Source organism: Odontesthes bonariensis, chromosome 8 (genome assembly GCF_027942865.1).
Source record: "Odontesthes bonariensis isolate fOdoBon6 chromosome 8, fOdoBon6.hap1, whole genome shotgun sequence".
In the NCBI taxonomy this organism is placed as follows: domain Eukaryota; kingdom Metazoa; phylum Chordata; class Actinopteri; order Atheriniformes; family Atherinopsidae; genus Odontesthes; species Odontesthes bonariensis.
The window spans coordinates 28260357-28280451 of record NC_134513.1 but is presented as its reverse complement, the minus strand read 5'-3'; the positions used below and the strand labels follow the sequence as shown (position 1 = coordinate 28280451).

Below are 20095 nucleotides of genomic sequence, written 5' to 3'. Positions count from 1 at the left end.
AAAGCCAACATCCTTTTCATTAATCCTGTATGAATGCATGTAACCAAGCTTAAGATGCGTATCATGGGACACCTGTAGTTCTCTGCTGTACCAAATGAGTTATGGAAGGGAGCCAGGGGCTTGGGCCTGTTTATCAGTTAAATAAACACAAAAAGTGATGAGAAACCATCAGTTTCAGATGCGTTTCAGATCAAATCAGCCTCAGTTTCTATCATGCATTTAGTCCTTACAAAAACATATCTGGCATCTATCTGGGAAAGTCTCCACATCGTCCAACACAGATGTTGATGCTCAATATACCCTCACATTGTCCAGCTCAAAAGTCCAGCCTTTTTGTTTTGGTTCTTTTTTGTCAGGTCTATCCATCTATTCTTTTGGCACATGATTTTCATCTTCTGTTGTTAGGATGTTTACACTTTGGGTGTGGCGGTGTGTGAAAACCCTCCCTTTAGAAGAGCTAAAAAACACAGAACATATGCGGCCTTGGCGACTCATTAAAAAGGCACTATTTCTCATTGGGGCCTGTTTGATACTTTGACCCTTTTTATGCTCTTTAAATGGGCAGACCTTCTGCATTTGTGCTGTTTGATTCTTTCAGACCTTTGATACGGGACAGAGGCCTGTAGACAAAATAATTTTTTTAAAAGTTTAAAAAATCTAAGTTGAAAGTGGGATCTTTTTTCAGCGATGCAAACAAATTTGGTTGGGGGGTTGCCGCGACCCGGATTCGAACCTGGGTTGCTGCGACCACAACGCAGAGTACTAACCACTATACGATCACGGCCGGCTGTGGGTTGTTGTCGTGTGTGGCTTTGATGTGATCCCAAACAACTTCGTATCCCAAGGATAGCATATGTAGCTCTGCGGCATGTGGCTGGCAGACATGTTTTTTTTTGTGTTTGGAGCAAAATCATTGACAGCAGAGATAAAGAGGAAGATGAGCTTTCCTTACGGTGTGGGGTCAGCCACATGCGTTGCAAGACAACACACTGTGAGGTATCTTTGGGGCGTAAGTGAGCTGGGATACCCAGGGAGTAGAAGGTTTAAAGCGATCCTGTTCTATAGCAGTGGGAGAAGTGAGAGACTAAAACCAGCGTGCCGAGCTAGCCAGGAGTTGAACCTAGAATCTTCTGATCCGTAGTCAGACGCGTTATCCATTGCGCCACTAGCCCTTAGCAAGTTCGATAGAGAGTGGAACAGTCTTTCATAAAACAGCATATTCCAAAAGCTTTGAAAGGATTGACGGAGTTGGCCAAAAGAGCCTCTGTATACAAAAGCTTGGCACATCCTTCGAGCCAGAATTGAACCAGCGACCTAAGGATAACTGTTGTTGGGCACCTACAGTACTCCGCTCTACCAACTGCTCACATTGCTTCCCCTGTGATCCGTTCCAGGACAAGCAGCATCAAATATATTGATATATCTTTAAAAGCCATGTGTTATGGAAGGGCACCTACACATGTGCCGTTGTTGCTGATATTCGTGGCCAGTATGGGGATTGAACCCATGATTTTGGCGTTATTAGCACCACGCTCTGAATTTTTGTGAGAATAAGTGCTCTCAGTGTTTTCTCTGTTACCTATTTAAGTCACACAAACATTCTATACAGCTTGCCTTTGGTATTGCGGATTTGGATGTTATCAGCAGGTGAGTTGAAAGACTTTTAGTTCTTCAAAAAATTGCTTTCAAAGCAATTATTTTATCATTTGTTATATGCTACAATGACTCGACGTGATAGAACTTACTCATTCAAGTCTCTCTTCTTTTTGTATAGCTTGAGTATAGGCAGTAGGGGAAGCCAAGATCAGTGCGTAACATCAGCTTAACTTTGGATTTTTTTACCAGTAACAGACTGGTAAAATCCTCCGACTTTAATGGCATGCCATTCAGAGGATTTCTGACATGGAGTACAACTAGCAAAGTACTTAGCAGCTTTCACCATGTGTTTATTTGGTTAGTACTTAGTACAGTGCTCTTGATTTCTGTACATATATGACAGCATACAACTAAAAAAGACAACCACGAAGGGCCTAGAACCCTCAAACTTCTGATCCGAAATCAGACGCCTTGTCCGTTAGACCACATGGTCTCACATGAGTCATTTGGCTGGTACAGGGGTGGTCTGCTGCCAAGTGTGACACAGCCAGGAATAAAATTGTGCCTCCAAGTCTGAGGCTCTGATCGTCTGTTGGAAAAAGGTCGAGGGCTCTCTTCTTGCTTAGAACCAGTTGCTGCCTCAAGTGGAAGAGTTTAGGGATCAGACCATTTTGACCACGACTGGAGGATTTCATTCTACCAGTCGATCTTCCTTCCAACACTCACCTCTGGTCACTCCTTATGAGTGGTGACAAAATGAATGAGATTGCGAATGCATTAGGGCTGAAATCATCTTCCACTCTGTGGTGATTAGGCTCACCCTCTTGGATCAGGGTGATAGGCGTAGTCATCTGGAATGTGCTGAGAATACAGTTTCTGCCGCTCTTCTTTGAATGAAGCCAGATCAGGCGGTATGGGCATCTGGTCAGAATATCATGTAGATTCCCCCCAGGGGAGATATTTTGGATCAGTTGCACGGTGAGGAGGCCTGAGGGAAGGTCCAGGACTCACAAGAAATAAACCATGCTGGTCTTGGATTGGTATTTCTGTGTGTCCACCCGAGAAGAGGTGTAGATTATGTCCTGTGAGAAGCGGGGCAAGGGATGTCTGCTCACATTGCTTCCCCTGTGATCCGTTCCAGGACAAGCAGCATCAAATATATTGATATATCTTTAAAAGTCATGTGTTATGGAAGGGCGCCTACAAATGTGCTGTTGTTAATGATATTCGTGGCCAGTATGGGGATTGAACCCATGACCTTGGCGTTATTAGCACCACGCTCTGACCAGCTGAGCTAACCGGCCTGATTTTGAGTTGCCCTATGAGCAAATTTTTGCGAGAATAAGTGCTCTCAGTGTTTTCTCTGTTACCTATTTAAGTCACACAAACATTCTATACAGCTTGCCTTTGGTATTGCGGATTTGGATGTTATCAGCAGGTGAGTTGAAAGACTTTTAGTTCTTCAAAAAATTGCTTTCAAAGCAATTATTTTATCATTTGTTATATGCTACAATGACTCGACGTGATAGAACTTACTCATTCAAGTCTCTCTTCTTTTTGTATAGCTTGAGTATAGGCAGTAGGGGAAGCCAAGATCAGTGCGTAACATCAGCTTAACTTTGGATTTTTTTACCAGTAACAGACTGGTAAAATCCTCCGACTTTAATGGCATGCCATTCAGAGGATTTCTGACATGGAGTACAACTAGCAAAGTACTTAGCAGCTTTCACCATGTGTTTATTTGGTTAGTACTCAGTACAGTGCTCTTGATTTCTGTACATATATGACAGCATACAACTAAAAAAGACAACCACGAAGGGCCTAGAACCCTCAAACTTCTGATCCGAAATCAGACGCCTTGTCCGTTAGACCACATGGTCTCACATGAGTCATTTGGCTGGTACAGGGGTGGTCTGCTGCCAAGTGTGACACAGCCAGGAATAAAATTGTGCCTCCAAGTCTGAGGCTCTGATCGTCTGTTGGAAAAAGGTCGAGGGCTCTCTTCTTGCTTAGAACCAGTTGCTGCCTCAAGTGGAAGAGTTTAGGGATCAGACCATTTTGACCACGACTGGAGGATTTCATTCTACCAGTCGATCTTCCTTCCAACACTCACCTCTGGTCACTCCTTATGAGTGGTGACAAAATGAATGAGATTGCGAATGCATTAGGGCTGAAATCATCTTCCACTCTGTGGTGATTAGGCTCACCCTCTTGGATCAGGGTGATAAGCGTAGTCATCTGGAATACGCTGAGAATACAGTCTCTGCCACTCTTCTTTGAATGAAGCCAGATCAGGCGGTATGGGCATCTGGTCAGAGTATCATGTAGATTCCCCCCAGGGGAGATATTTTGGATCAGTTACACGGTGAGGAGGCCTGAGGGAAGGTCCAGGACTCATAAGAAATAATACATTGCTGGTCTTATATTGGTATTTCTGTGTGTCCACCCGAGAAGAGGTGTTGATTATGTCCTGTGAGAATCAGGGCTAGGGATGTCTGCTCACACCACTTCCCCTGTGATCCGTTCCAGGACAAGCAGCATCAAATATATTGATATATCTTTAAAAGTCATGTGTTATGGAAGGGCACCTACACATGTGCTGTTGTTAATGATATTCGTGGCCAGTATGGGGATTGAACCCATGACCTTGGCGTTATTAGCACCACGCTCTGACCAGCTGAGCTAACCGGCCTGATTTTGAGTTGCCCTATGAGCAAATTTGTGCGAGAATAAGTGCTCTCAGTGTTTTCTCTGTTACCTATTTAAGTCACACAAACATTCTATACAGCTTGCCTTTGGTATTGCGGATTTGGATGTTATCAGCAGGTGAGATGAAAGACTTTTAGTTCTTCAAAAAATTGCTTTCAAAGCAATTATTTTATCATTTGTTATATGCTACAATGACTCGACGTGATAGAACTTACTCATTCAAGTCTCTCATCTTTTTTTATAGCTTGAGTGTCGGCAGTATGGGGAAGCCAAGATCATTGCGCAACATCAGCTTAACTTTGTTTTTTTTTACCAGTAACAGACTGGTAAAATCCTCCGACTTTAATGGCATGCCATTCAGACGATTTCTGACACGGAGTACAACTAGCAAAGTACTTACCAGCTTTCACCATGTGTTTATTTGGTTAGTACTCAGTACTGTGCTCTCGATTTCTGTACAGAAATGACAGCATACAACGAAAAATATGGGATCAAAAATGGGTCAGAAAGATTTTGTACTTGTACAATGATGTTCACCTGTGTAATAAAGTTTTGAAGTTGTAAAAATATTTTGTGTCTATGTAAAAACATTTTGTGCATTTGTAACAAAGTTTTGAAGTTGTAAAAACATTTTGTGCACGTGTAACAAAGTTTTGAAGTTATAAAAACAGTTTGTGCATGTGTAACAAAGTTTTGAAGTTGTAAAAATAGTTTGTGTATGTGTAACAAAGTTTTGAATTTGTAAAAACATTTTGTGCATGTGTAAAACTAAATCCGACGGACACACAAATTTCCCACCTTCAAGTACGACCCTGAAGTTACAAGTTTACAAAACTCAAGTTACGAGTACGAATTTTGACCCTGTTTTGACGCCTGAGTGAATAGCCAATCAGCACGTTGCTTACTGACTTGCCAATCAACCCGGTGCCCACCCACGCGCCAACCAACCATCCAATCAAGGAGCAGCAATTTCTGCCGGCCGGGATCTGAGCGCCAACGACACTCAGTGGGTACACGTTGGTACTAATGGAGGAAAAACAGGATGGAGTCAAACGCTTCTGCTCAGGTAAGTTAATTAAAGATATCGGCAATTTCACGATGTAGCAAAATTTTCTCAACGTCGTCATATAAGCGGTCATATAGGCCTAACGATGTGAAATGACAGGTGCCGTGCCAAAAGTTGATTGCTGCCAGAAATTGATTTCCGGCACGCGGGAGCGCGCACAGTCTGTTCAATTTGAAAAGTGTAGCTCAGTGTTTCGATGTTTCCCTCCTCCACTCACCACACCTGATTCAAATGATCAGCTCGCCATCAAGCTCAGCAGTGGCCTGATAAGGAGCCATTGAATCAGGTGTGTTGGAGCAGGGAACATAAAACATGCAGGGCAGTGGGTCCCGAGGACCGGAATGAAGAAACACAGGTATGTGGCTCATATATGTGAGACGATAATGACGATCGTGTGTTGACTATAATCATCAAATGATGTTTTTTTTTTTTTATCTGTGTTTATGTGTTTATCGTTGTTGGATAGATGGTGATTTATATCTGGCTTACATTAAGGCTTATAAAGACATTTGGGTACTGGATATTTCTTTTTGGTCTCAAAATGACTTTTTATAACTCTGCAGAGTTAGCCTATATTTACAAGATTTGACCGTTATATCCCTACCGGACAGGCAGCGTACCTTTTGTGATGGATACTCCCACAGGAGTCTATTTGGTGTTGCTAATGTTTAGATTTTATTATAGATAGGCTACATCTGTATATTTTTGGAGTTCATAAATTGCACAGAATGTATTATACACTTGCTTATGGGAGAGGTATAAATGATAACCTCTTCAATTCCTCTATGGCAGGATGTGATGGTGGGCAGGCATATTCTGGACCGACTGCAGTCCAGGTTGGAGCAGGCATTGCAGCGACTGCCCTTGGACCTGGACTATCTCGAGTTCATATGCATGAGTGAATTGACTCTGATTATGTCACTCTCTGCTCACGTAGACTTCACACAGGAGCTAAGTTAAATGGTGTTTGTGCGATGTGGCTTGGTTATTCTGCAGGGTTCCTAGGTTTTGATAAAACCTGCAATAGTCATGGAAAGCCCCCAGGTTGGTCTAATATTTACAGCCAATTCAGACATTTATGTATCTTGTTCACATGTTCCAATCAGTCCACAGACAGAAGTTAGATGCCAAAGATAAAAAACTATTGTATTCTTGGATTTAATGTTACACCACTTCGATAAATAAGGTCCACTGACTGCAGTGACAAATGAAAATGTTCTTCCTTCTTTCTTTTAGGTATTTGAAGGTCTTCTCCAGCTGCACACCCTTATCAGCACTGAATTAGATGGGAGAAGAAAAGCAGTTGTAGTGGACAGGACTGCTGGAGAAAGGGGGTGTCCAAAGTTGATTATTTCCAAAGACCACCTCCAGCATTTGATTGAAATCGACTTCTCTGTCCCCTGTATTTCCAAACTGCTGGGTGTATCAGTGAGCACACTCAAACGCAGAATGCGACAGTGTGGCCTCTCAAAAAGGGAAGGCTACAGTAAAATGACAGATGATGAACTTGACAGCTTGGTCTCTGCCATCAATCAAGACATTTTTAGCACCTACTCGGTGGGGGTCGAGTCCAGCCGAAAATGTGACATTTACAGACTGCAGGCAACTTATTGGCCAGGGAGTGATGTCACTGGATGAGTCACGAAAGCCACTCCTTAACAAGAACCCGGCAACAGCAACAGTTGGATTTGATTTATTCTGTGATCGTCAACGAGGTGGATTGCTAGACGCAAAGACATAGACCAGGGGTCTTCAACGTTTTTCAGGCCAGGGACCCCCAAACTGATGGAGAGTTGGAGCAGGGACCCCCCTACTATTTATATGGCATACAATTGTGTTTTATATTTAACGGGACCTAGTGCCGTGTATAAACATAGCTACTCTGTTATTGCACATTCAATATTAAGCTATTCAAATAATACACAGGTTAATATATTCATGTTTTTATTTTAAACATGTGCAAGGTACAGGGTGGCCGCGCCACTGCCATGTATAAACAAACATCTTGCATACAACACTGAGCTATTCAAATAATCCACAGATTTTAACTTTAAACATGCATGTAGATGGGACAATGAATCCTCTAACGATCTGTGGATGGCACACGTTTGCACACAATTTGTGAGAAAAAACTATTTGAAAAAATTTTTTATTTATTTTTTTTTTAAATCGTCTAATCAACCAAAGATTTCACGACCCCCCTGCAGTACCTCCACGGACCCCCTGGGGGTCGCGGACCCCCTGTTGAAGACCTCTGACATAGACCAAGTAGCATGTATACTTTCGCCTTGATGTCCTAAATTGTTGCGTCATGTTTGTGTCACATAAAAGTGACATCACAGGACTTTTGGACCTCCTTGCTATAACGACCCCACCCACATTGAGGTGGTTGTGAGTAAGTACGAATGGAAAAGAGCTTAATGTAGCAGGAGAACTGCCTCATCGCACATCAGAAATGTGTATGTTAATGGGAGGAACTGAAGGCCCGTCTTCAGAGATAAATGCATTTTTCACCATGGCCTGACATGGCTTTCTTCATGGTCTTCTAATAAGCAAGTAAGACTTAAGCAAGAAATTTGTGTCAGGAGTGGGATTTGAACTAGCGTCTCCTTTTGGAGACCAGGGGCCTCATGTACAAAGACTTGCGTGGATTTCCTACTGAAACATGGCGTACGCTCAAACCCAAATGCCCTCCAATGTCGGATGTACGAATCTGTGCGCACGCATTAATCCAAGCACATTTTGTCTGTACATCCCAATCAGCGTGAAATTGAGCGCACATGTCGGAGCACCCGACTCCTCCCTGTCCACGCCCCTACTTAAATATGTAAATCCTATTTAAATGAGCCCTGCACCTGCGATTCCCCTCTGTACGGTCAGAAAATAAAGAAAAAAGAATGAATGACGGGAAAAAACAGAGAGACGGCGCAACAATCGGTGACACTGCTCTCTCATGGGGTGGTGGGAGCACCTGTGGGTGACTCTGATTACCCCCAAGGTAAATAACGATGTTTTTGTGTAACTCACAACAACGTGTTCATACAGTAACGTGCAGAAGTGCGTCGGGGAAAAGTCGAGGCTGATTAAGACATTTCACACTTTACGCACGGGGTAATATATGCCCACAGAGATGATCAGGGGCTTGTTAGAAAGATCTTAAACTGAAGTTTAACCAGCAAAAAACAGCAAGAAACTAACTTTAACCACCGATTAATATATATAATATAATGATGCTGTGAAGACGGGATAGACATTGGGGGCGCACATACTCAATGCGCGTCACGGGGAATAATATTAGGACAATTACAAGAATGAAGTTACTCACCAAGAAGCAAGACATCACACACAGTGCCACCTTGTAGTCTGTTCCCAACGATGCTGTTACTCAGAATGTATGAATCGTGCGTTGAACCAGGCCACCTCGCCCTTAACATACAAATTCATCATGTGATGGCGCTTTTATAGCAATGTGTGCGCAGTCGATAGCTCCGATTACAAAATCGGCTCTCCCTTCAAATTGAGCTTTAATGTTGGCCTGTTGGGAATTTGATATACGTGGCTGAGATGCGGATAATTATGTCCCACGCGGCTGGCATGACTCGGCTCAGGGTAGACTGGCACAGTCCCAATCGGTTGGCCAGCTGCCCCTGGAATGCTCCGGTTGGAACCCCAATGTGCACATCACCTGTGAGCACAGGTTTATCATGGCTCCTCGCTGTGTTGCGCCCCAACGCCGGCCGCAGCTCTGCGCACAGTTCAGGGAGGATTTCCCTCAAAACGGCTAATGAGTAATCAGTCGCCATCATATGCCAGCTAATCCTCTCTGTTGTAGTGAACACATGCTCTCTTCGAATTGCACCCTTTGCAAAGTCTTCTAATACTGCTAAAGCAGCCATTGTTTTTAATGGTATGCATTGCACCACTTTGCGCTGCTTTTATATCCACTCGTGTAACTGCAGACACATGGGTGTATTAATTGTTTATCAGTATTAATTGTTCATCTATCTCAAATGTTCACATCACTGTCTGAGGACAAATTGTTTTCACATTTATTTATTACAACAGTTTCCCAACATCACCTTAGGTGTCGCCAAAGAATCAACAGCTGCAGAAACGTGCGTACGCCAGCCCTGAAGCTGCCGTGAGGCACCGCACATTTCCACGGTCTTTTCGTTCTTGATACATCTGATCGTTGACGTGAAAAGGTGCGTACGCCACTATTTTGTGCGTGGATTTCCTACTGAAACATGGCGTACGCTCAAACCCAAATGCCCTCCAACGTCGGATGTACGAATCTGTGCGCACGCATCAATCCAAGCACATTTCGTTTGTACATCCCAATCAACGTGGAATTGAGCGCACATGTCGGAGCACCCGACTCCTCACTGTCCACGCCCCTACTTTAATACTCAAATCACATTTAAATGAGCCCTGCACCTGCGATTCCCCTCTGTGTACGGTCAGAAAATAAAGAAAAAAGAATGAATAAGACGGGAAAAAAGAAGAACTTCACGGAAAGCGATATGTCGGTGCTACTTTCTGAAGTGGAGGCCCAAAAAAATTTGTTCTTTGACACGCTGTCCTCCGGCATAAGCAGCAAGCTAAGAGGAGTGGGTGGGAGAGCCTGTGCGAGGCTGTCAATGCTGGGGGGTCTGAGAAGCCTCACAAGCAGAGGTGAAGAAGAAGTGGTCCCACATTAAGGTGGAGGTGAAGCGGAGACTGGCTGCCCCGCCGCAGTGTGGCCAAAACAGGCGGGTGGGGGGGTGACCGACTCTATTTGAATAGAGAGTCGCCGCAACTATGGGTGACACTGCTCTCTCTGGGGTGGTGGGAGCTCATGTGGGTGACTCTGATTACCCCCAAGCTAAATACCGATGTTTTTGTGTAACTCACAACAACGTGTTCATACAGTAACGTGCAGAAGTGCACCGGGGAAAAGGTGAGGCTGATTGAGACATTTCACACTTTACGCACAGGGTTATTAATATATGCCCACAGAGACGATCAGGGGCTTGTTAGAAAGATCTTAAACTGAAGTTTAAACAGCAAAAAACAGCAAGAAACTAACTTTAACCACCGACTAAAATATAATAATGATGCTGTGAAGACGGGATAGAAGTTGGGGGCGCACACACTCAATGCGCGTCACGGGGAATAATATTAGGACCAGTACAAGAATGAAGTTAGTCACCAAGAAGCCAACCATCCCGCCACCCTGTATGTCTGTTCCCAACGATGCTGTTACTCAGAATGTATGAATCGTGCGTTGACCAAGGCCACCTCGCCACAATGTTGGTTAATTGCATTTACGCATCACATATCTTACATCAATCGAATGAAAATGTTTCCTGTTAACATACAAATTCATCATGTGATGACGCTTTTATAGCAATGTGTGCGCAGTCGATAGCTCCGATTACAAAACCGGCTCTCGCTTCAAATTGAGATTTAATGTTGGCCTTTTGGGAATTTGATATACGTGGCTGAGATGCGGATAATTATGTCCCACGCGGCTGGCATGACTCGGCTCAGGGTAGACTGGCACAGTCCCAATCGGTTGGCCAGCTGCCCCTGGAATGCTCCGGTTGGAACCCCAGTGTGCACATCAGCTGTGAGCACAGGCAGCGCATGGCTCCTCGCTGTGTTGCGCTCCAACACCGGCTGCAGCCCTATGCAAAGTTCTCAGGATTTCCCTCAAAACGGCTGATGAGTCAGTCGCCATCATATGCCAGCTCTCTGTTGTAGTGAACACACGCTCTCTTCGAATTCCACCATTTGCAAAGTCTTCTAATACTGCTAAAGCAGCCATTGTTTTTAATGGTGTGCATTGCACCACTTTGCGCTGCTTTTATATCCACTCGTGTAAATGGACACATGGGTGTGTTAATTGTTTATCAGTATTAATTGTTCATCCATCTCAAATGTGCACATCACTGTCTGAGGACTAATTGTTTTCACATTTATTTATTATAACAGTTTCCCAACATCACCTTAGGTGTCGCCAAAGAATCAACAGCTGCAGAAACGTGCGTACGCCAGCCCTGAAGCTGCCGTGAGGCACCGCACATTTCCACGGTCTTTTCGTTCTTGATACATCTGATCGTTGACGTGAAAAGGTGCGTACGCCACTATTTTGTGCGTACGCACCCTTTGTACATGAAGCCCCAGAAGTCTCACAAAAAAAAAAAAAAAAGATTGGTGGAACTGATAGCTGGAGGGGTGTCAGTCCACCTCCTTGTCACAGCTGAGGTGCCCTTGAGCAAGGCAACATACCCCCCATGCTCCCCGGGCGCTTCATGGCTGCCCACCGCTCCAGGTTGGCATCTGTCTCTGAGTGTGTGACCATGTGCATGTGTGTGTCAAACAGGTGCCAACCTGGATGGGTTAAAAGCGGAGGACAAATTTCGTGTGTATGCATGACAATAAATCTGATCTTAATCTCAATCTGCTAAGGAAGGAATGAAGCCTTGAGTCTGGCGCCTTAGACCGCTCGGCCATCCTGACACCATTACTTCTCTGACTGTGTAAAATATGACAAACGTGAACCAAAATGCAAAACGCTACTCCACTTGATTATATTCGATTCAGGTTTTAGGGTTTTCCATGAGGTAGTAACAGCTGGTAGCGGCTACATTTTTAGCACCTGCACGGCAGGGATTCGAGTTGAGTCCAGCCAGAAATGTGACGTCTACAGACTGCAGGCCACTGATTGGCCAGGGAGTGATGTCACTGGATGAGTAATGAAAGCCAGAGAGGGCATGAGGCCATGGGTCGTTATTCAGATTTTTCCTTCTTTTGTTTTAAAGTGAATGATCATACTTGAGCAAAAAGGGAATACAGAAATGACATGAACCCAAAGAAAGGTAAACGTAATGCTCTTGCGCAAGTTTGAATGTTTTTGATTCATATTGTGCATTTTAGGACGTTTGTGATCATTCAAAGTGGCACCACTGAGGACGCTGTGATGGTGGTAACAGAGCTGAACTTTGACTTTAAGTGTTGGATCAAACATCTGTTGATTATTAAAACTGCTACGCCCAACGTGGGGCTCGAACCCACGACCCTGAGATTAAGAGTCTCATGCTCTACCGACTGAGCTAGCTGGGCTATTCACATGTTATAAAACATGCCTTCCGAAAAAAAAAAGAAGAGATAAAAAAAAGCCAAAGTCAACTTTCAGAGGTTTCGAATGACATGGGAACACATTCCTCCCTTTTCTACCTCTACCTACTCCACTCGACTGGATCCCACTCAGCTGTTAGGGTTTTCCAAGAGGTAATACCACCTGGCACAAGGTGGTACATTTTTAGAACCTACTCGGTCGGGGTCGAGTTGAGTCCAGCCAAAAATGTGACATTTACAGACTGCAGGCAACTGATTGGCCAGGGAGTGATGTCACTGGATGAGTCATGAAAGCCACTCCTTAACAAGAACCCGGCAACAGCAACAGCTGGATTTGATGTATTCTGTGATCATCAACGAGGTGGATTACTAGACGCATAGACACAGACCAAGTAACAGGTATACCTTCGCCTTGATGTCCTAAAAACTTGTGTCATGTTTGTGTCACATAAAAGTGACATCACAGGACTTTTGGACCTCCTTGCTATAACGACCCCACCCACATTGAGGTGGTTGTGAGTAAGTACGAGTGGAAAAGAGCTTAATGTAGCAGGAGAACTGCCTCATCGCACATCAGAATTGTGTATGTTAATGGGAGGAATTGAAGGCCCGTCTTCAGAGATAAATGCCCTTTTTCACCATGGCCTGACATGGCTTTCTTCATGGTCTTCTAATAAGCAAGTAAGACTCAAGCAAGAAATTAGTGTCAGGAGTGGGATTTGAACCCACGCCTCCTTTTGGAGACCAGAAGTCCCTGTGCTAAGGAAGGAATGAAGCCTTGAGTCTGGCGCCTTAGACCGCTCGGCCATCCTGACACCATTACTTCCCTGACTGTGTAAAATATGACAAACGTGAACCAAAATGCAAAACGCTACTCCACTTGATTATATTCGATTCAGGTTTTAGGGTTTTCCATGAGGTAGTAACAGCTGGTAGCAGCTACATTTTTAGCACCTACACGGCAGGGATTCGAGTTGAGTCCAGCCAGAAATGTGACGTCTACAGACTGCAGGCCACTGATTGGCCAGGGAGTGATGTCACTGGATGAGTAATGAAAGCCAGAGAGGGCATGAGGCCATGGGTCGTTATTCAGATTTTTCCTTCTTTTGTTTTAAAGTGAATGATCATACTTGAGCAAAAAGGGAATACAGAAATGACATGAACCCAAAGAAAGGTAAACGTAATGCTCTTGCGCAAGTTTGAATGTTTTTGATTCATATTGTGCATTTTAGGACGTTTGTGATCATTCAAAGTGGCACCACTGAGGACGCTGTGATGGTGGTAACAGAGCTGAACTTTGACTTTAAGTGTTGGATCAAACATCTGTTGATTATTAAAACTGCTACGCCCAACGTGGGGCTCGAACCCACGACCCTGAGATTAAGAGTCTCATGCTCTACCGACTGAGCTAGCTGGGCTATTCACATGTTATAAAACATGCCTTCCGAAAAAAAAAAGAAGAGATAAAAAAAAGCCAAAGTCAACTTTCAGAGGTTTCGAATGACATGGGAACACATTCCTCCCTTTTCTACCTCTACCTACTCCACTCGACTGGATCCCACTCAGCTGTTAGGGTTTTCCAAGAGGTAATACCACCTGGCACAAGGTGGTACATTTTTAGAACCTACTCGGTCGGGGTCGAGTTGAGTCCAGCCAAAAATGTGACATTTACAGACTGCAGGCAACTGATTGGCCAGGGAGTGATGTCACTGGATGAGTCATGAAAGACACTCCTTAAAAAGAACCCGGCAACAGCAACAGTTGGATTTGATGTATTCTGTGATCATCAACGAGGTGGATTACTAGACGCATAGACACAGACCAAGTAACAGGTATACCTTCGCCTTGATGTCCTAAAAACTTGTGTCATGTTTGTGTCACATAAAAGTGACATCACAGGACTTTTGGACCTCCTTGCTATAACGACCCCACCCACATTGAGGTGGTTGTGAGTAAGTACGAGTGGAAAAGAGCTTAATGTAGCAGGAGAACTGCCTCATCGCACATCAGAATTGTGTATGTTAATGGGAGGAATTGAAGGCCCGTCTTCAGAGATAAATGCCCTTTTTCACCATGGCCTGACATGGCTTTCTTCATGGTCTTCTAATAAGCAAGTAAGACTCAAGCAAGAAATTAGTGTCAGGAGTGGGATTTGAACCCACACCTCCTTTTGGAGACCAGAAGTCCCTGTGCTAAGGAAGGAATGAAGCCTTGAGTCTGGCGCCTTAGACCGCTCGGCCATCCTGACACCACTACTTCCCTGACTGTGTAAAATATGAGAAACGTGAACCAAAATGCAAAACGCTACTCTACTTGAATATATTCGACTCAGGTTTTAGGGTTTTCCATGAGGTAGTAACAGCTGGTAGCAGCTACATTTTTAGCACCTACACGGCAGGGATTCGAGTTGAGTCCAGCCGAAAATGTGACGTCTACAGACTGCAGGCCACTGATTGGCCAGGGAGTGATGTCACTGGATGAGTAATTAAAGCAAGAGAGGGCCAGAGGCCATAGGTTGTTATTCAGATTTTCCTTCTTTTGTTTTTAAGTGAATGATCATACTTGAGCAAACGGGGAATACAGAAATGACATGAGCCCAAAGAAAGGTCAAAGTAATGCTCTTGCACAATTTTGAAATGTTTTTTACTCATATTGTGCATTTCAGGAGGTTTGTGATCATTCAAAGAGGCACCACTGAGGACGCTGTGATGGTGGTAACAGAGCTGAACTTTGACTTCAAGTGCTGGATCAAACATCTGCTGATTATTGAAACTGCTATGCCCAACTTGGGGCTCGAACCCACGTCCCTGAGTTTAAGAGTCTCATGCTCTACCGACTGAGCTAGCCGGGCTATTCACATGTCATAAAACATGCCTTCCGAAAAAAAGAAGAGATAAAACAAGCCAAAGTCAACTTTCAGAGATTTTGAATGACATGGGAACACATTCCTCCCTTTTTAACCTCTACCTACTCCACTCGACTGGATCCCACTCAGCTGTTAGGGTTTTCCAAGAGGTAATACCACCTGACACAAGGTGGTACATTTTTAGCACCTACTCGGTCGGGGTCGAGTTGAGTCCAGCCGAAAATGTGACATTTACAGACTGCAGGCAACTGATTGGCCAGGGAGTGATGTCACTGGATGAGTCATGAAAGACACTCCTTAAAAAGAACCCGGCAACAGCAACAGTTGGATTTGATGTATTCTGTGATCATCAACGAGGTGGATTACTAGACGCATAGACACAGACCAAGTAACAGGTATACCTTCGCCTTGATGTCCTAAAAACTTGTGTCATGTTTGTGTCACATAAAAGTGACATCACAGGACTTTTGGACCTCCTTGCTATAACGACCCCACCCACATTGAGGTGGTTGTGAGTAAGTACGAGTGGAAAAGAGCTTAATGTAGCAGGAGAACTGCCTCATCGCACATCAGAATTGTGTATGTTAATGGGAGGAATTGAAGGCCCGTCTTCAGAGATAAATGCCCTTTTTCACCATGGCCTGACATGGCTTTCTTCATGGTCTTCTAATAAGCAAGTAAGACTCAAGCAAGAAATTAGTGTCAGGAGTGGGATTTGAACCCACGCCTCCTTTTGGAGACCAGAAGTCCCTGTGCTAAGGAAGGAATGAAGCCTTGAGTCTGGCGCCTTAGACCGCTCGGCCATCCTGACACCATTACTTCCCTGACTGTGTAAAATATGAGAAACGTGAACCAAAATGCAAAACGCTACTCTACTTGAATATATTCGACTCAGGTTTTAGGGTTTTCCATGAGGTAGTAACAGCTGGTAGCAGCTACATTTTTAGCACCTACACGGCAGGGATTCGAGTTGAGTCCAGCCGAAAATGTGACGTCTACAGACTGCAGGCCACTGATTGGCCAGGGAGTGATGTCACTGGATGAGTAATTAAAGCAAGAGAGGGCCAGAGGCCATAGGTTGTTATTCAGATTTTCCTTCTTTTGTTTTTAAGTGAATGATCATACTTGAGCAAACGGGGAATACAGAAATGACATGAGCCCAAAGAAAGGTCAAAGTAATGCTCTTGCACAATTTTGAAATGTTTTTTACTCATATTGTGCATTTCAGGAGGTTTGTGATCATTCAAAGAGGCACCACTGAGGACGCTGTGATGGTGGTAACAGAGCTGAACTTTGACTTCAAGTGCTGGATCAAACATCTGCTGATTATTGAAACTGCTATGCCCAACTTGGGGCTCGAACCCACGTCCCTGAGTTTAAGAGTCTCATGCTCTACCGACTGAGCTAGCCGGGCTATTCACATGTCATAAAACATGCCTTCCGAAAAAAAGAAGAGATAAAACAAGCCAAAGTCAACTTTCAGAGATTTTGAATGACATGGGAACACATTCCTCCCTTTTTAACCTCTACCTACTCCACTCGACTGGATCCCACTCAGCTGTTAGGGTTTTCCAAGAGGTAATACCACCTGACACAAGGTGGTACATTTTTAGCACCTACTCGGTCGGGGTCGAGTTGAGTCCAGCCGAAAATGTGACATTTACAGACTGCAGGCAACTGATTGGCCAGGGAGTGATGTCACTGGATGAGTCATGAAAGACACTCCTTAAAAAGAACCCGGCAACAGCAACAGTTGGATTTGATGTATTCTGTGATCATCAACGAGGTGGATTACTAGACGCATAGACACAGACCAAGTAACAGGTATACCTTCGCCTTGATGTCCTAAAAACTTGTGTCATGTTTGTGTCACATAAAAGTGACATCACAGGACTTTTGGACCTCCTTGCTATAACGACCCCACCCACATTGAGGTGGTTGTGAGTAAGTACGAGTGGAAAAGAGCTTAATGTAGCAGGAGAACTGCCTCATCGCACATCAGAATTGTGTATGTTAATGGGAGGAATTGAAGGCCCGTCTTCAGAGATAAATGCCCTTTTTCACCATGGCCTGACATGGCTTTCTTCATGGTCTTCTAATAAGCAAGTAAGACTCAAGCAAGAAATTAGTGTCAGGAGTGGGATTTGAACCCACGCCTCCTTTTGGAGACCAGAAGTCCCTGTGCTAAGGAAGGAATGAAGCCTTGAGTCTGGCGCCTTAGACCGCTCGGCCATCCTGACACCATTACTTCCCTGACTGTGTAAAATATGAGAAACGTGAACCAAAATGCAAAACGCTACTCTACTTGAATATATTCGACTCAGGTTTTAGGGTTTTCCATGAGGTAGTAACAGCTGGTAGCAGCTACATTTTTAGCACCTACACGGCAGGGATTCGAGTTGAGTCCAGCCGAAAATGTGACGTCTACAGACTGCAGGCCACTGATTGGCCAGGGAGTGATGTCACTGGATGAGTAATTAAAGCAAGAGAGGGCCAGAGGCCATAGGTTGTTATTCAGATTTTCCTTCTTTTGTTTTTAAGTGAATGATCATACTTGAGCAAACGGGGAATACAGAAATGACATGAGCCCAAAGAAAGGTCAAAGTAATGCTCTTGCACAATTTTGAAATGTTTTTTACTCATATTGTGCATTTCAGGAGGTTTGTGATCATTCAAAGAGGCACCACTGAGGACGCTGTGATGGTGGTAACAGAGCTGAACTTTGACTTCAAGTGCTGGATCAAACATCTGCTGATTATTGAAACTGCTACGCCCAACTTGGGGCTCGAACCCACGTCCCTGAGTTTAAGAGTCTCATGCTCTACCGACTGAGCTAGCCGGGCTATTCACATGTCATAAAACATGCCTTCCGAAAAAAAGAAGAGATAAAACAAGCCAAAGTCAACTTTCAGAGATTTTGAATGACATGGGAACACATTCCTCCCTTTTTAACCTCTACCTACTCCACTCGACTGGATCCCACTCAGCTGTTAGGGTTTTCCAAGAGGTAATACCACCTGGCACAAGGTGGTACATTTTTAGCACCTACTCGGTCGGGGTCGAGTTGAGTCCAGCCGAAAATGTGACATTTACAGACTGCAGGCAACTGATTGGCCAGGGAGTGATGTCACTGGATGAGTCATGAAAGCCACTCCTTAACAAGAACCCGGCAACAGCAACAGTTGGATTTGATGTATTCTGTGATCATCAACGAGGTGGATTACTAGACGCAAAGACACAGACCAAGTAGCAGGTATATGCTGGGCCCATAACCCAGAGTTCGATGGACCGAAACCATCCTCTGCTATGTATAAATTTTTAAATCAAACTCAAAATCTCTCATTAAAAAAACCTGGAAAAGATGATGTAACATTCATAGCATCAGAATTGACACTTGACCAACTCTGAAACCCTTTCTGCACACTCTTAATTCAAACTAGTTTTGTGTGCACATGAGTGTCCTCCAATGTCCACTTTTCTGATTAAAGTAAGAAATAGAATTATTGTGTCAAAAGACTGAAATCTTTCACTTTTTTTAAATGGATTAGAGGATCGTTTACCCGATTTCTTTTTATAATGTATGTTATTTTGAATAGTCACGTGGATAAGGCACTGGCCTCCTGAGCCAGGGATTGTGGGTTTGAGTCCCATCTGAGGTGTATAGCAGAGTGGCGCAGCGTAAGAGGGCTGGGCCCATAACCCAGAGGTCAATGGATGGAAACCATCCTCTGCTATGTATAAAGTTTCAAATACAACTCAACACCTCTCACTAAAGCAAACCTGGAAAAGATGATGTGACATGATGTGTCATCACAATTGACACTTGTCCAGGGGTTATTCCTAAAAGCTTGCGGTGCCAGTGCAACTAAAAAAACGCAACTATACACACGTATTCAGCATGAAATTAAATGAGAGAGAACATGGTATTCATTAAAACTAATCAATACCTAACAAACATCCGATCTACACCCACGTAGGACCAGACTCAGAAAAATGGGGGACAGGTAATAATGTTAATGATACAAATTATTGACAGCTCCTTTCAAAACAGTCAAGGACTGTACAAATAAGATATTAGATAAAACGCAGGAATTAAAACATCATACCATACTAAAAATACACAGAATGGAGCAATAAATGGAGGTAAGCAAAGTTAAACGGATGGGTTTTGAGTTAAGACTTGAACAGAGGAAGTGTCAGTATGGCGAATGTCGGGGGGGACCTTTGTCCTTTCAGGCTGCTGCTCCATATTTACAGTTGCCGATAATGTAAAACAACCTACTGGCTGAAGTATTTGCATTAAGTTCATCATCTCCCTCAGGCTTCCCTAATGTTATCAGTGCACTACACTGTGCTCATGTACGCATCCAAGGCAAGGCAATTTGTAGAGCACAATTCGTACACAAGGCAATTCAAAGTGCTTTACAGCTACATAAAATCACAAGAAGGCAATAAAATTATTCCAAAAAACAAAGAAATCATTAATTAATTAATTTAAAAGTGAAGAGTACAGTTAAAATATTTTCAGGTGTCATATGCACATCTAAATAGAACTGTTTTCAGTCTGGATTTAAACATTGTGACATTGTCCAGGCCCATGCTGGACCCGTGGAGGCTGACTATGTAAACCGAACATTTTTCCATATCCTAAATGTACAGGTACACTTGGGGATAATTGTCCATAGACTCTGAACTGGATTTCTCATTTTGAAAAATACCACATCAACCCCTTTGAG

The 20095-nt window shown here is 43.8% G+C and overlaps 12 non-coding genes across 12 annotated transcripts; all 12 read right to left on the bottom strand.

The window, feature by feature from the left end:
* Positions 1–1099: 1099 nt before the first annotated feature.
* trnar-acg (transfer RNA arginine (anticodon ACG)) lies at positions 1100–1172 on the bottom strand. Its single transcript has one exon. It is a non-coding gene; the product is annotated as a tRNA-Arg (tRNA).
* A 1654-nt stretch (positions 1173–2826) lies between these two features.
* trnai-aau (transfer RNA isoleucine (anticodon AAU)) lies at positions 2827–2900 on the bottom strand. Its single transcript has one exon. It is a non-coding gene; the product is annotated as a tRNA-Ile (tRNA).
* Positions 2901–4214: 1314 nt separating this feature from the next.
* Positions 4215–4288, bottom strand: trnai-aau (transfer RNA isoleucine (anticodon AAU)). Its single transcript has one exon. It is a non-coding gene; the product is annotated as a tRNA-Ile (tRNA).
* An 8117-nt stretch (positions 4289–12405) lies between these two features.
* On the bottom strand, positions 12406–12478 carry trnak-cuu (transfer RNA lysine (anticodon CUU)). The gene has a single exon. It is a non-coding gene; the product is annotated as a tRNA-Lys (tRNA).
* A 719-nt stretch (positions 12479–13197) lies between these two features.
* On the bottom strand, positions 13198–13308 carry trnal-caa (transfer RNA leucine (anticodon CAA)). Its single transcript has 2 exons — positions 13271–13308; positions 13198–13243 (listed from the first exon to the last, which is right to left on the bottom strand). It is a non-coding gene; the product is annotated as a tRNA-Leu (tRNA).
* A 530-nt stretch (positions 13309–13838) lies between these two features.
* Positions 13839–13911, bottom strand: trnak-cuu (transfer RNA lysine (anticodon CUU)). Its single transcript has one exon. It is a non-coding gene; the product is annotated as a tRNA-Lys (tRNA).
* A 719-nt stretch (positions 13912–14630) lies between these two features.
* trnal-caa (transfer RNA leucine (anticodon CAA)) lies at positions 14631–14741 on the bottom strand. Its single transcript has 2 exons — positions 14704–14741; positions 14631–14676 (listed from the first exon to the last, which is right to left on the bottom strand). It is a non-coding gene; the product is annotated as a tRNA-Leu (tRNA).
* Positions 14742–15271: 530 nt separating this feature from the next.
* trnak-cuu (transfer RNA lysine (anticodon CUU)) lies at positions 15272–15344 on the bottom strand. Its single transcript has one exon. It is a non-coding gene; the product is annotated as a tRNA-Lys (tRNA).
* Positions 15345–16059: 715 nt separating this feature from the next.
* On the bottom strand, positions 16060–16170 carry trnal-caa (transfer RNA leucine (anticodon CAA)). The gene is made up of 2 exons: positions 16133–16170; positions 16060–16105 (listed from the first exon to the last, which is right to left on the bottom strand). It is a non-coding gene; the product is annotated as a tRNA-Leu (tRNA).
* A 530-nt stretch (positions 16171–16700) lies between these two features.
* Positions 16701–16773, bottom strand: trnak-cuu (transfer RNA lysine (anticodon CUU)). Its single transcript has one exon. It is a non-coding gene; the product is annotated as a tRNA-Lys (tRNA).
* A 715-nt stretch (positions 16774–17488) lies between these two features.
* trnal-caa (transfer RNA leucine (anticodon CAA)) lies at positions 17489–17599 on the bottom strand. Its single transcript has 2 exons — positions 17562–17599; positions 17489–17534 (listed from the first exon to the last, which is right to left on the bottom strand). It is a non-coding gene; the product is annotated as a tRNA-Leu (tRNA).
* Positions 17600–18129: 530 nt separating this feature from the next.
* On the bottom strand, positions 18130–18202 carry trnak-cuu (transfer RNA lysine (anticodon CUU)). The gene has a single exon. It is a non-coding gene; the product is annotated as a tRNA-Lys (tRNA).
* Positions 18203–20095: the final 1893 nt, after the last annotated feature.